The 13,950-nt window shown below is 40.6% G+C and overlaps 1 pseudogene; it reads right to left on the reverse strand.

The window, feature by feature from the left end:
• The window catches only part of LOC139718149 (uncharacterized), a 156,231-nt pseudogene that overhangs the window by 73,804 nt on the left and 68,477 nt on the right, over window positions 1-13,950 (reverse strand).

Raw genomic sequence — 13,950 nt, forward strand, 5'->3', positions numbered from 1 at the left:
GTAAAGACTATTGTGCGATGACTTCATGAAACGGACCAAAGGTCGCCAACTTTGTCATCTTATTCAATTGTATTAAGCACTTTTGTTTGTTTGTTTGTTTGTTTGTTTGTTTGTTTGTCTGTCAGTCTGTTTTCTTAATATTAGGAAAAACAGAGGTAGGCCTACGACTCGATATTGCATGCCAAAATAAGTATTACGTGTAGCACTGCAAGGTTCATGAAAACTATGCAAACAAAATGAATCTCGAGAAGGATTTTTAAAGCTTCGAAGTTGAGAAAAAGTGAGTAGTAATAGTGAGGAAGTGATGACACAATCACAGTAACGAGAAAAAAAAAATCTTTCCGGATACCTTTTAACTGTAAAGTGAGATGACATAGAGAATTTCATATGATTTGCTCACTACAGCTCAAAATTCAACCAGGCCGTTGCATATCACGTTACACCAGTCCTATTCACGACATTCAAGGTACGGTGATCTTTTATCCTCAAGCAAGAACTGTATGGGAAGCCATTTAACCCTTTCTATGCCAATAAGTCAAATGCGTAAAAATTTCACACACAACCCTATGGGCAGAAAATTAATTTGGTACACAGCGGGTTAACGGGTGCAAGGCGTAGTCAAAGAAATAGAATCCACAGCCATTGGTACATGCGGTAAAGGTTTTGACAGCATGTTTAAGGACGTATGACAAGAAAAAAAAATACACCATTGATAGAGCAATGAGGTCTTGTTACACGTGACATCCATTAACGGGAAGTCTAGAACGCTGCAGTCACTCCCCGGAAGGAAGGAACGAGGCCAACGTGAGAAGATGAATTAGTACGTTCATATCATATGTAGACAGCCATTGAAAGTATTCGAGGACGTGGACAAGAAAAGGAGCGAATTGATTACGAGGTTGCTTGCTGCTGCAAAGTTGCATCCGTCAACAGAAATACTAGAGTAGACAGCGTGACAGTCATTAAAGGTATTGTTTACCATTGGGAGCAGTTGTAGGTCAGTTATTTCACAAAACAGCATATAAAAAATATGCATTAGGGCTTAGAATATAAAGAGATATCACTATTTTTCTGAATAAACCATTACTGTACCGACGGTTTAGTCTCGAAACAATTTCATTATAACTATTGTTCAAATTTGGTGTATTTAACAATACTTTAATGTTGATTATACTGATTAAATTTTTTACATTGGTTGTTTCTATCCGTAACCCACATTTAAGAACTATTTTGAAGCACAAAAGCTGGGTTTTTTGTTTCTTCTGCAAATGGTAAATAATGCCATTGAAAGAAAGTGTCTACACACAGATATACACCATGTACACATGTCATACATACACACAGACACACACCATAACAAACGGACACACACACACACACACGTACACACATTAGTGAACAGGATGTTTACGAACTATGCTTTGCAAATATCCTCTAATTATGCCGCAATTCGCAACATGAACAGTGGATTTGCTATACACCAACAAGACAAAAATCACATGTCCAGCATTCTTGTTCAATGGTAGAACAAGACGCCATCATGATCAACAAAATGTTCCAAAGATGATTGTCTTGACATTCTGAATGGATCCACCAGTGTCTCTTCTTATGTTCAGATGAGATTGTTGTGAGAAGGGGGATTCGTCGCAGCTGATATACAATTTCATTTATAGCATTGAACTATGAAGACAGTTGTTTACTGTCATTATTGTGTTTCGGCGGTATCTTCATCACAAAGATAGAGGATATGAATACACGGAATGCAATTGACTCTGCACTTTTACTCTCTCGGTGCCAATGCGTAAAATGCACACATATTTCACACACAAACATACGAACAGGAAAGTAATGTGGCACGCAAAGACTTAAGTAAGTCCCCCCTCCCCCATAAGGTCGTTTTGGCTACTTTGTTGTAGAGTGTAACAATCAGTCTTATAGCCTGCAGTCGTCCTGACAGTCTCGTCTGGACAGGCTGACTGATTACCTTGTTGACGAATCAAATTAAATGACACCAGGTGGCTATATGCTGCGAGGTAAAGTTATCCGTGATTTAATACCGGTGAATGATATCGGAGAAAGCCATGCGAACCACATGATGACGACAGGGGTACGTAAAGTAATGTCATGTGCGTGCATGCTTGGTCTTTTTGAGTGATGCAGTGTGGCAAATGTTTCCATTATTTAATACTCCCAATAATATTATTTCCTCTGCTCATCCAAAGTGGAGCAAAAAATGGTCGTGTCGAAGACACATGCTTTAAACAGAAAACATGACTTTCGAGTTTTCAGCCGGAGATTCTTTCAGGGGGGAGGGGAAGTATTGACACAAACTACGAGCACTATCCCCTCACACACAAACACCCCCCCCCCCCCACACACACACACACACACACACACACACATACACACACTTACACACACACAGACATACTCACAGAAAAAAAACCACTTTCCTCGGTTCCCATTATTGAATGAGCAGATGCCGTTGATCATGTTGTAGGGCCAACAGGCATCACAACACAATCAGTAATCACACAGCAGAGACGGAGATATATCTGGGATATTGCTCGGCAAATGAATGTCGATTTCATTAACCTTGTTTCATGTAAATACCCATTAAGGCAGCCGTGTTTATTGCTCCGATACATCGGCCATAAGTCGACGGTAAGAGGCGCTTTGAGGGCAGTTCGCCAAAGCAATGTGCACACATATCTACCTCCCTCCTTTTCGTATTGACACAAACGAATGGTGCGTTGTTCGTCATTTCCCAAATGGAGAGCCGGAGAGGCCACAGTCTGCTTCTGGCGGCAAGTAACGACCAATTTCAAGGCGCTTACGTGGACAGCCCCCCCCCCCCCCCCCCCCCAAAAAAAAAAAAAAAAAAAAAAAAAAAAAAGAGAAAAAATGTGTGCCGCTGAGCCATCAAAACTTTGGTAATTTACAAATCCTACAGACGAACTGTTCAGTCAGTCTATTGGTGTTGTGTCTAAGGAGGGTGCAGAAACTGCTGAAACAAACACCATCATGATTGTGAAGAACAAAATAAATAAACAAGAAGAAGAAGAAAAACTTGAAGTCGATTCCCAGCATGACTTTGGAGCATTCGTCTATTGTGCACGTGGGAGGCATCCAATTGCATTCCCGAGAATTACTGTATGAGAACGTCGCCCAAGAGCGATGTTGGTTCATTTCAGTTATCATCTGATGGCACGAACAATGTTCTCGATGAAATTCTTCGGGGGGATGCACGCAGGTGTATGGGGATGATTGTGGAGTTGGGATACAACTTCATCCCTCTTGCTTTAATCTTACTCGGTTAAAGAAGCATGGACGAGACAGATACCTTATACCGAGGATCTGAGAATGTCTACTTGGGTCCCCCTTCCCTCTTCCTCATTCCTCACCTCAACCTCCTCCCCCTCCAACCTCACGACTCTTTTTGCTGCCCCCTGTCCATTTATTTGATTCTCCTGGTCTAGTTTGTCCTGTCATTTCGACTCGCTTTATATTTCCCTTGTTTTCTGTTAGAAAAAAAACAACAAAAGCCGTCATGGGAGCTATTGTTCTCTTTCTCTTAAATGGCATAAATAAAATTTACCTCGTTAAAGTTCAGACGAAGAAAGAAAATGTCAGTTTTCGAACAATAGAAATAAGCGAGATACCTTTGTTTTCGTTGAATTATCGACGCGATTAGCATCATCAGTGACACACTATTTTTGGTGAAGAGAATCACGCAATAATTATTTAGCTTTCCCAGTAGAATTACCCATCATACTCCAGTAGGGAGATTTTCGTTCAGAGGAAAAAGGAACAAGAGTCAAATGTATGTTCATCCTCTTGTCGCTTATTCTTCTCTTTTTTCGTCTCCTACTCTTCAGTCTGTGTCCATGTTCTTCTCCCACATCTCTCCTTTACTACAGATTACATAATATATAATATAGGAAATGGTGCATGTAGACGTGGTCGGAACAGGATCGACAGAATCAGAGAAGGATAAGATTTAATCACAGCTCCACATAAAAAAAAAAAGTCCTCTAGGCGAATTTCTTTTCTATGATTGTAATAATTTATCATCATTTCTATTCATGTGACTATGAACATTACCTTGTGTCCATGAACATTGCTATTTTTTTTACAACTACGCATCATTACCATCAATTCTGTGTCAATCGATGTTGCTGTTACTCTTACTGACATTATTAGACCTCCTTCATATAATGTCCCAGTATAAAGTTCCACTTCTAGTTAATAGCAAGCACAAACCCTGTAATAGCACTAACAGATCTCTCTCCCCCTATCTACTGGCGATGACCCATACTAATAATGACGATTAGCGCCCTGGTACAAATTGGACGACATTTTGGAAATAAAATTGCGCGCCGTTTCAAATGCCTCCCACCCCCCTTTACACCCTTCCACCTCCCCCCCCCAAACTACGAGCACTATCCCCTCACACACAAACACCCCCCCCACACACACACACACACACACACACACACACACACACACACACACACACACACACACACACACACACACACACACTTCACAGTCCTTGTGTATTGTATCGGTTTTTTCTTTTCTTTCTTTCTTTTTTTTTGCGGGCAAGATGGCGGAAGTAATTATGTTGCTCTAGCCCGAAGGGTGCTTCTCTCATATCAAATCGTGGCGCCCAAATCGCAGCTCTGTGATTGAATCAAGACGAGAGGAAATCCTGCAGGTGACATTGCCTAGTCTCCAACGTACAGCCCTGTTTTGTGGGGGGTTTTCTTCTCCTTCCTCCTGCAGAGAAGCAACTCGAATTCTCAATTCTACGACTGTGTTGGCATCATTGAAAGTTCTCTCATGCAGTGTAGGCCTACGTGTATTTCTGTCCTGCTGATGTTATTTTGTTGGTCGTGCAAATGTGTTGCATGTAATTAAACGTTCTCTATGTAATTACTACTAATTGCGTATAATTTATCTTTATACAAATACGTGTGTATTTGTGTGTGTGTGTACACACACACATTCATAGATCGACAACATCACGACTGCAATATCGCGGCGCATCTCCATGAAGCGAGCACAACGGCTGTAACGGGAGACTACTGGGTACCTCCGATCCAATGTCTTCGATACAAATTTGTTTTGCGAACTCAATTTGCTCAAGTTGAATTCGTTCCTCACAAACCAAAGCGAGAATTTGTAGGCAATAGAGAATGACAACAATTACGTACTTTGCTTTGCCTTCCTTTCCTTTTTTCCCCCTCAGTGTTTCTTTGCCTAACCTCAGGAATGTAGCTAGCCACTGTAATTATGCACCTCATTTCTCTTTTATTTTTTTCTCACTGCCATTTTGTGAAGTGCACTTTGCACTAGTTAAGGCAATAAGAGTGCGATCTAATCGTCGCTGGAACTTACCGTCATCCTCTTGACTAAAATGCATTAATCGCAAGAGTGAGAAGGGGAATTAAGTCAAGCAACTGAGAACACTACGCTGGTGGGACAAACTAGACTATGATGCCATTATTAAAGCAGGTGTGCGCGTGCACACATTTGGTTTTAGGCGCATACAATACACACCCGCTGTTAATAATGCGTGAACCATATTTTCCAAATCATCGTTCACCAGTAAAGTTAATCAGCGAAGAGCATGACAGTTTGTGGAAACAAGAATAGCAAGTCTGAGATGCAGCGAGAAGAAAGAGTCCGACACAAGGGGGGGGGGTAGAGACAGAGAGAGAGAGAGAGGGGGGGGAGGAGGGGGAGGGAGATTGGGCAGGGAAGACCGAAAGAGCCTTATCCTTTTTTGCGCCCACCATGTGAACTTTTCCGTGTCATTAAAAGTCAAGCCTCGATAAACATGGCAATACGGACTAGAATAACACGACACCCACGGACTCTTTGTGGTTCTGAGAAGCGCATAAAGGGTGTAATCTACGGTAGATCCCAAAGCAGCAGTAATCAGCCACAGCTGTGGGAGAAACAAATGGATCAATATAGTGGAAGACTGCATTCAGCAATGGCCTGCTCACCACGAATAATAAATGGATCTTCCTATACGAAATAGATGTCTTGACAATTTCATCGTTTTTATCGGCGCGAGCGGGAGAATGAAAAATTAGAATTTCGATTACGGTATGGGGAATTAACTACAAGAATGCATGTCACCTGCGAGTGAGTGACAACTATCTCACTATTTTTTTTTAAATAGGTGTTTGAATTCGGACTCCAGATTTTCTAATGGTCTTTTAAAATCCGCATCTTATCTTCTAGACTAAAGCCACTGTGCAATTATTATTGATGATTGTATATGCTGTCGGCTTACACCGCAAGAGAGGATACTTTTATTCGTGCTGTTTTGAAATTACAGTCATGATTCATATGATACTGTAATCAGAAAGTCTCTCTGAAGTTTTTGTTTTTGTTTGTTTGCTTGTTCGTTCGTTTGTTTGTTTATTGTACTTCAAAGTGATGTCATACAGAAACCGCAGTGTCAAAGGGTTGTTTATCGGCAGCAAGCGCAGCTAACCGCGTAAACATCGGAGTCGTCTTTGCGCTGACGAGTAAATTCATACGAAAGATCAGATTTGTGGGCTATTCGTTATATAAAAAAGTTAATCGGTTGAGATCTCCTGATGAGGCGCGCAATTTTGCGCGGAGCATTCAATTTTCTCTCAAAATCTCATCAGGCGGAAGGTGGGTCGACATTTCCAGTGACAGTTAATCACTAGGAATAAGGTCACGGCGGAATGTTTGGATATCTAGCATCGCATCTGCAAAGGGTACCGTGGCGTTGAGTGGGCAAAAAAGCAAAACAAAAATCCCATGTCGGCGGTGGGGTCTGCCCACGCCCTTTGCACAAGAGACTGACCGCGGTCGGAACAGGGGAGAAAGGGCGGCAAACCGGCGGGTTGGTAAAAACATGGCATAGGGAGAAATAGTGGAAATGAAAAAGGATATTGCAAAAGGGACAGCGTAGGAGAGAATCAGGCATGTTATTAAGTTTTAGCGAACTTGACCTATATGGAACTTTACAAAACTTTCCTGCTGTTAGGGAAAAAAAGTCGATATGACCAAGCCCCGGAATACGTCATGCAGGCATGGGATCGTTTGTGTGTGTGTGTGTGTGTGTGTGTGTGTGTGTGTGTGAGTGTGTGTGTGAGTGTGTGTGTCTGTGTGTGTGTTTGGATGTGTGCGTGTGTGTGTGTGTGTGTGTGTATGTTTGTTTGTTTGATTTAGTCATAAAATAATGCTACAATTAGACGCTTACACATTGCAATAGCTTGCGAGACAGCTCTACATTATTCAAAGACTAGTTGGATACATATTTACAGCATGTATCACTATACCCCGAGAAATAAGTTCTGCAAACAAGGTTTAATATATTGTATTTCTCTTATACCAATCTTCATTAGATATGAAATCATAAGAAATCCTGATTAATTATTTTCAAAATGACACCTCACTTGCTATATGATCGGGTGTTCCTAGAATGTGCAAAACAGCTGAGTAAGGAAAATGATCAAATGTGAAAAGTCGCAACAATTCTGCTACTGAAAATGTACTGTTTCGAAGAAAAAAGGCCACTGTGATAAGCAATGCAGAAATTAATCGAAAACTCCCATTTCCTAAATATTCAATGCTTGCTTGGTCAGCCTTTATGTTAAATTTTAATTTGCAGATACTACTGCAGGTTTAAACTTATGGATGAAGCCTGGAATCGTACGATAATCCCACAACACATTCTTTTCAAGCACATGCCTTCCCTAGAAAGACAAAACAAATGGAGGTTATACTGTTTGACATAACACGTGTGCCACATTTTGCAATATTTCACATTTGATCTTTCCTCATACTCAGTCATTGTGCATTCTAGGAATGCAATTTAATGTAAATAAGTGAGTTGTCATTGTAAAGAAAATTAATCAGGCTTCTTATGATGTCACATTTGAATGAAATGATGCAGTTTTAGGAGAAATATGATACATCCAACTGGCCCTAATTTTTCGACTCACGGTTTGTTACTTCAAAATCCTAATGAAGACCAAAACTCTCCAATCCAATATATATTATCAACTGATGTCAACATGTATTAAAGTGACAAAACTGTAAACATTTCTGCAAATCAAGATGAGGATCTTTTTCCTTTTTGTTTTTATTCTTCAAGAAACATATTGATTATGTAGGGCGTTCTAATCATAAAAACAAGCATAATATTATATCCCTACTCTTATTTTGTCATGTTATGTTTTTCTTTTTATCATTTTCCGAGAGAAAAACTGATTTCATTACTTTACAGTGATATGAAGGGACATACTCATGTGTAAGTGCCTCACGTTGTTTTGTGTTCTCTTGTTCTGTTTATTTTTGGATCTGTGCTCGGCACAGAATCCAACTTGATCAAATTGTAAGACATCTAATAACATTAGTGACCAACTCATCTCTCTCTCTCTCCCTCTCCTTCTCTTTTTTTTTTCTCTCTCTCTCATATGGCGTAGTTTAGTTGTTCGCATGCATCCTTGCAGTACTAATGGCCATCAAACCGCAATGGTCATGTCTTTTCAAGATTATGTAAACAGAGTCGAATGGTTCGTAACGCTAAAACGGAGTGACAAGACAAAACAAGACAAAGTCATCACACAGGATATAACAAAGCCACAATGTGAGGCAAATAGAGGTGCATGGAGAACAAAAACAAAAACAAAACGAAAGAGCGAAAAAGGAAACACAATTAGAAAGAAAATAATGGAAGGACAAAACGTCATGGACGATGATTTAAACTGTCAGGTAGTCGATATTACAGCCTCCTTTAACCGCAAATACGGTAAACACCAAGGCACAAAGTAATGAAATAAATGAGGAAGAAAGCAGAAAAACAAGGAACAGGTTAATACAAAAAAATACTTCTTTTTTGTTTTTCAGTAATCTTTATGAATTGATTTCTATAATTTCACATAACAAAAACATTCATTTTGAATGCATAAACACAATATACAATTGGCAATGTTTTGAAAAAAATATACACGTACACACATGCGCGCGCGCACATACACACACACACACATATATTATATATAATGTATATATGTATATACATAACATATATATATATATATATATATATATATATATATACATATATGTATATATAAACATTTTTATATAAATAATATACAACAATTGTCTTACTCATCCTTCCGCGTGCAGTTTATGCCATGGTTACTTCCCGAATGCGTGTATATTCTAACTTTGTAATTGTAACTTTGTAACTTAAATTTGTAATCGTAACTAACTATCCGAAAATGATAACGAAAATGAGGCTCGTGTCTCTGTTTGAGCAAGCTGTGTTCAAAACAACAACAACATCATCACAATCATCATCAGCAAAAACAACAACTACAACAACAAAGAAACAGGGTTTGCAAAGAATGAAAAGAGAGGGACAGAGAGGACGACATTGGGGAAATAGGGTGTAAGATTATGGGGGTCTTTGAAAGTGACCACCGGGCACTGGACGAACTCCTGCGAACCACTGACCTCTCTCGCGAAAATAAAGAAATGAAATCGTCATCATCGGCCATCCAACCTATAATCGATGGCGTGCATTCCCTCTGATTTTCTTTTGTCGTTAATTTTTACCTGTACTTTATATCCCTGGGCTTTAAAACATTTCGTGTGATTCTAGCACTGAAGAAGAACAAACGATCAAAATTTTAAGGAGTCGTGAGGAACGTTATGAAGATGCGCAGTGTTTTACCCGATGCTGTGTCGTTTAACCGCTTTAACCGTCCAATTAATGCTTTCCTCTGCCTTTGCATTTCCCTTTGAAAATATTGGCGTTATTTCTTTTTCATTTCCTGTCTTCATCCGTGTTTATTTCTCTTTCTCCGCGCACGACCATCGTAAGAAACGATCTAATGTCTGTCCCGAATGATTGGAGCGAGATCTTTGAGATCTCCCAAGTCATTTCTTTCATGAAGATATTGATTGAGTCGTGATCTCTTGCAGCTGGAAAAGCTTGCCTGGAAACAGAACGCCGAGGAATCTAGATTGATTTCTTCTCATCGGTTTCTGTTTCTGATGTACCTCATGGTATGATAGTGCTATTGAGTTTGTTTGTTTCATCGCCACCTAATCACCCGCCATGGGGGTGGATTTTGGCCAGGGAAACTCGCGGGTTGTACAGCTGCGCAAACCGCCAAGAAGTGTGGGTGTCAGCCACCCAAGCGCTCTCCTATACCAGTATCGCTGAAGAAAATTCCTTTGCACCCTTTGCTTAATTGAGCGATTGACGCAAGAGGACATGGAGAGGCACAACAGACCAACCACATGTTGAGAAAGAGATACTCCCCCGAGAAAAAGTGGGACACTTCGCTTCACGTCTATGAGGAGGGGGGGGGGGGGTATACCCACCTCTCTTTCCCATCTCTACAAGAAAATAAAAGTAGGGGGAGGGGAGGTTAAACAAGACAAATATCGCAGAGAATGATGAATGGGTGGTGGAGTGAACCCAAACCTTGGCGGTTTGGACGTGGTGGACGGTGGTTGATTATCAAGGTTCGCGGGAAGAAAAATCGTCGCTACTTGGGCAAAAATCGAAGTAGGTCTATACTTCAAAACTTTCCCATGGAGCTATTGTGGTTGCTGTGGCAACCGGTACCTATGGGCAATAATATGACTTAACTTCAAGCATGTGTAGTTGTTTGCATGAGTTGCGAGTGAGGGCGTATATCTTGGATGTTTGACGGACCGTGGTTCCAGAGGCAAGAGCAGGCCCTATTTGTCTTGTTTTAAAGCGCATCAATATATTAGTACAAGGGGGAGGGAGAGGGGACCCCGTCGCCACGAGGCAGAACTCCAAGCGAATACAATACTGGCGGACTGGCTTTTGGTGGGTTTTTAGGTTTCCTTCAGGTATTACGTATACAGTATGCTTTCTTTAGCAGCCAAACTTTCTCCTTTTTTTTTTTTGCCAAGAGCATATCTGTGTGTATGTGCGTCTGTGTGTATGTGTGTTGTGCGCGCGCGCGCGCGTGATCAATGATCATTGCACGTTAGTAACGTAGCGATCTCGACAATAATCTTGTGCTTCCTTTTCCTTTTGATAAACATTACAAATGTATGTCACATCTTTTGTTAAAGGTGCCCGTAGTTATGTCGCTTTATTTGTGTCTGCAAATGTACGATGTTTATAATACTAGTAGCAGTGATAGTCATTTTGTTGCTGTCATTTTATACTCTATAAGAGTAAAGAAAGTAAGAATTCTCCATGTGTTTGATCACTATAGAGGTGTCTTAGTGCTGGGCTTTGTGCTCCCTTGCGCTATCTAATCTTACCGCATTGACTTCAAGTCATTTCATCTTGTATACAAGCGTAATAACATTTCGCTCTTGTATAACAAGTGGAGAGCTGTATGATGTATTATACGTGTGTAAATGTATGACTGTATCCGCGGAGTAAACCTGTGTGAATCTGATCATCAGTAGATATGAAAAAACAGGCTCCATCTGGTTGAACATAATTGTTTATATTCCAAAGGAATGATGCAGTCGTACCCTCCTAATGCATAGTTTTGTAAATGTCTGTAAACATGAAAGGCCAGTTTAGGGTGACTGAGCAAAGATGGCGCTGAATTATCTTCGGTCTCAGTGTATTGCCATCAGACGTGACTGATGGCGGGTAATGTTTGTCCTTTCCCGCGCTGATCGATGATCAACACCCGTATAGCTCGTGGGGATGTGCGATTCTTGAAAACTTTATGGATGCTAGTGACAGGCTTTCAATTTGACTTGCCTACCGTCTTGTCGCCCCCTATCTTTAGTACAAACCGGGAGACGTGATACTGAGTTAGCGAGAAAAATTTTCACAAGCGTATATAATGATTATACTGCATTTGACATACAGTAGTCTTTGCTGGTCCAGTAGTTTCGTTAATATCCCTCACAAGACGTTCATATTGCTAGAGCGTGTGATCTAAAACTATACAGCACTCAGCGGGGAACAATTTAAAAACAATTTGACGACTTTGAAGGAGAAGAAAAAAAAAACGTGTTGGATGGACAGATAGATAGAACTGTCGCGTGTACTTGCAGTTGATGTGAAGGAAAAAAAAAAGAATCCATCTCATGTTTTTCATGCGATGTACCTAATGTGAAGAGATGTCTAAGAGGGAAGAAATGTTAACACGCTAGGTCCAAAAGACGTAAGGAGTAATCGAGATAAGTGTACACAATCCATAAGCTAGTATACGTAGTGATCCTCATACTCTCCATTACAGTGAATTATACATATATTCTAAATGGAATTTCGTACGGCATATATAGATGGCACTGCACAAGTTAATATGATGTCATCGCGCTCAAGATACATTTACGTATAGCATCACAGTTATCAATGTCAATATTTGAAATACAATCAGAGAGCGCTGGAGGTTAATTTGTGAATAAAGAGTGATATATGGAGGAGACGTAAAAAATGGAAAGAAAAGGACCATGAAGAGACCGAGAAAGAGGAAGGTGAGGTAAGGTGAGGTAAAAGATGAGTCGGAGACAGGTTACTATGGTTACAGAAGAAGAGAAACCCTGATAGATGCGGACAGTCGGACGCGATGGATGAGAAGCTTTTGAAGAGACGATAGAAAACGTCGGAAAGACAGTTAAAAAAAGGAAGAAATTCTATCGGCCTCGCTTTCAAATAGGGCTTTGGCTGTTTGGGCCTGCGGAGCGAAGTGCCTTTGAAAATGGCTCGGCGTCGGTTTAGCAAACCTTGCTGTCATGATATAGCAGTGTCACCGCATGAACTTGCCACATCATCCGGGGCCCGTATCCAGCTTAAATCCGTCTAAGTGGGCACTGACATTTTATCGAATGCCGCCAGTTACACTTCAATAATAGGCAGCGAGCGCTCCGCACATCCACATCAGTCTTTGTATACGGCAGCCTGCCTCGTGTTGCTGTTTCTCGGTTTGAGACAAACGGCTGGCCTCTGGCAATAGTTTAATCACATTTGACCACCATTAGCGCATTAGGTGTCGTGTTCAACTGGAACCCGAGTGATGCACGTCAACTACAATTACACTTCAGCCTTATAAACTGATAAGCATCTGTAATGTGATACTGGCAGTTTCATCCTGTTTGGCAAATCCATCTGCGCAAGATTGTATTTCATTTCCCCCCTTTTTTTTCCCCGATGCCCAAACACAGACACACAATCAAACATGCTAAATAACGACAGAAAATGAGTACACACACCTTATCTTCACTATCACTGTCATTACATACATCATCATCATCATCATGCGTGCTCGCATACTAATACTCTTACCCCCCTAATAAAGCACACTTATTCATTTACACAAGCAAACACACACGCACATACATCAATCGAATACACAGAGCGCGGCTGCATATGAATTCTTGTAAGGATTATTGTAAGAAACAGAAATTCAAAGAAATGCATCTTTATCACCAGGTCTTTCGAGACAGAAAAGAGATTCAGAAAGAGAGAGGAAGGGGGAGGGGGAGAGAATATAGAAGATGAGAGAAAGTTCCGTAACTATGGCAACGGCAGCGAGATCTGAAATGACGTATGCTCAGGGACCTCAACGCAAAGCGAATCTCTGCATTCCCCGCCTATGCTATTATCTAATATGAACAGAAAATGCACAAGTACCGGATGAATCTCCTTTCCACTAACCGTAAGAGAAACGGAAGAACTTAACATTTCCTCAGATTATTATGATAATACGTGATCCGTGCCTTGATTTAAAGGACGTACAGGATACAAAGTCCACTGTGATTATCTGAACACGCCGGAAATCAACGAGAAAGAAAAAATCAGAGGAGGACATTGACACGAATATTGTTGGTGTTTTTTTACTATTCTACTCAAAATAGCCATTACCATCTTGTGATGCAGTTGTTCATCGATTATTTTTTCCTGTCTATAGAATCTAATTTCACTTC

Source organism: Diadema antillarum, unplaced genomic scaffold (genome assembly GCF_040938485.1).
Source record: "Diadema antillarum isolate AM-2024a unplaced genomic scaffold, OU_Dant_1.0 scf00000090, whole genome shotgun sequence".
Taxonomy (NCBI): domain Eukaryota; kingdom Metazoa; phylum Echinodermata; class Echinoidea; order Diadematoida; family Diadematidae; genus Diadema; species Diadema antillarum.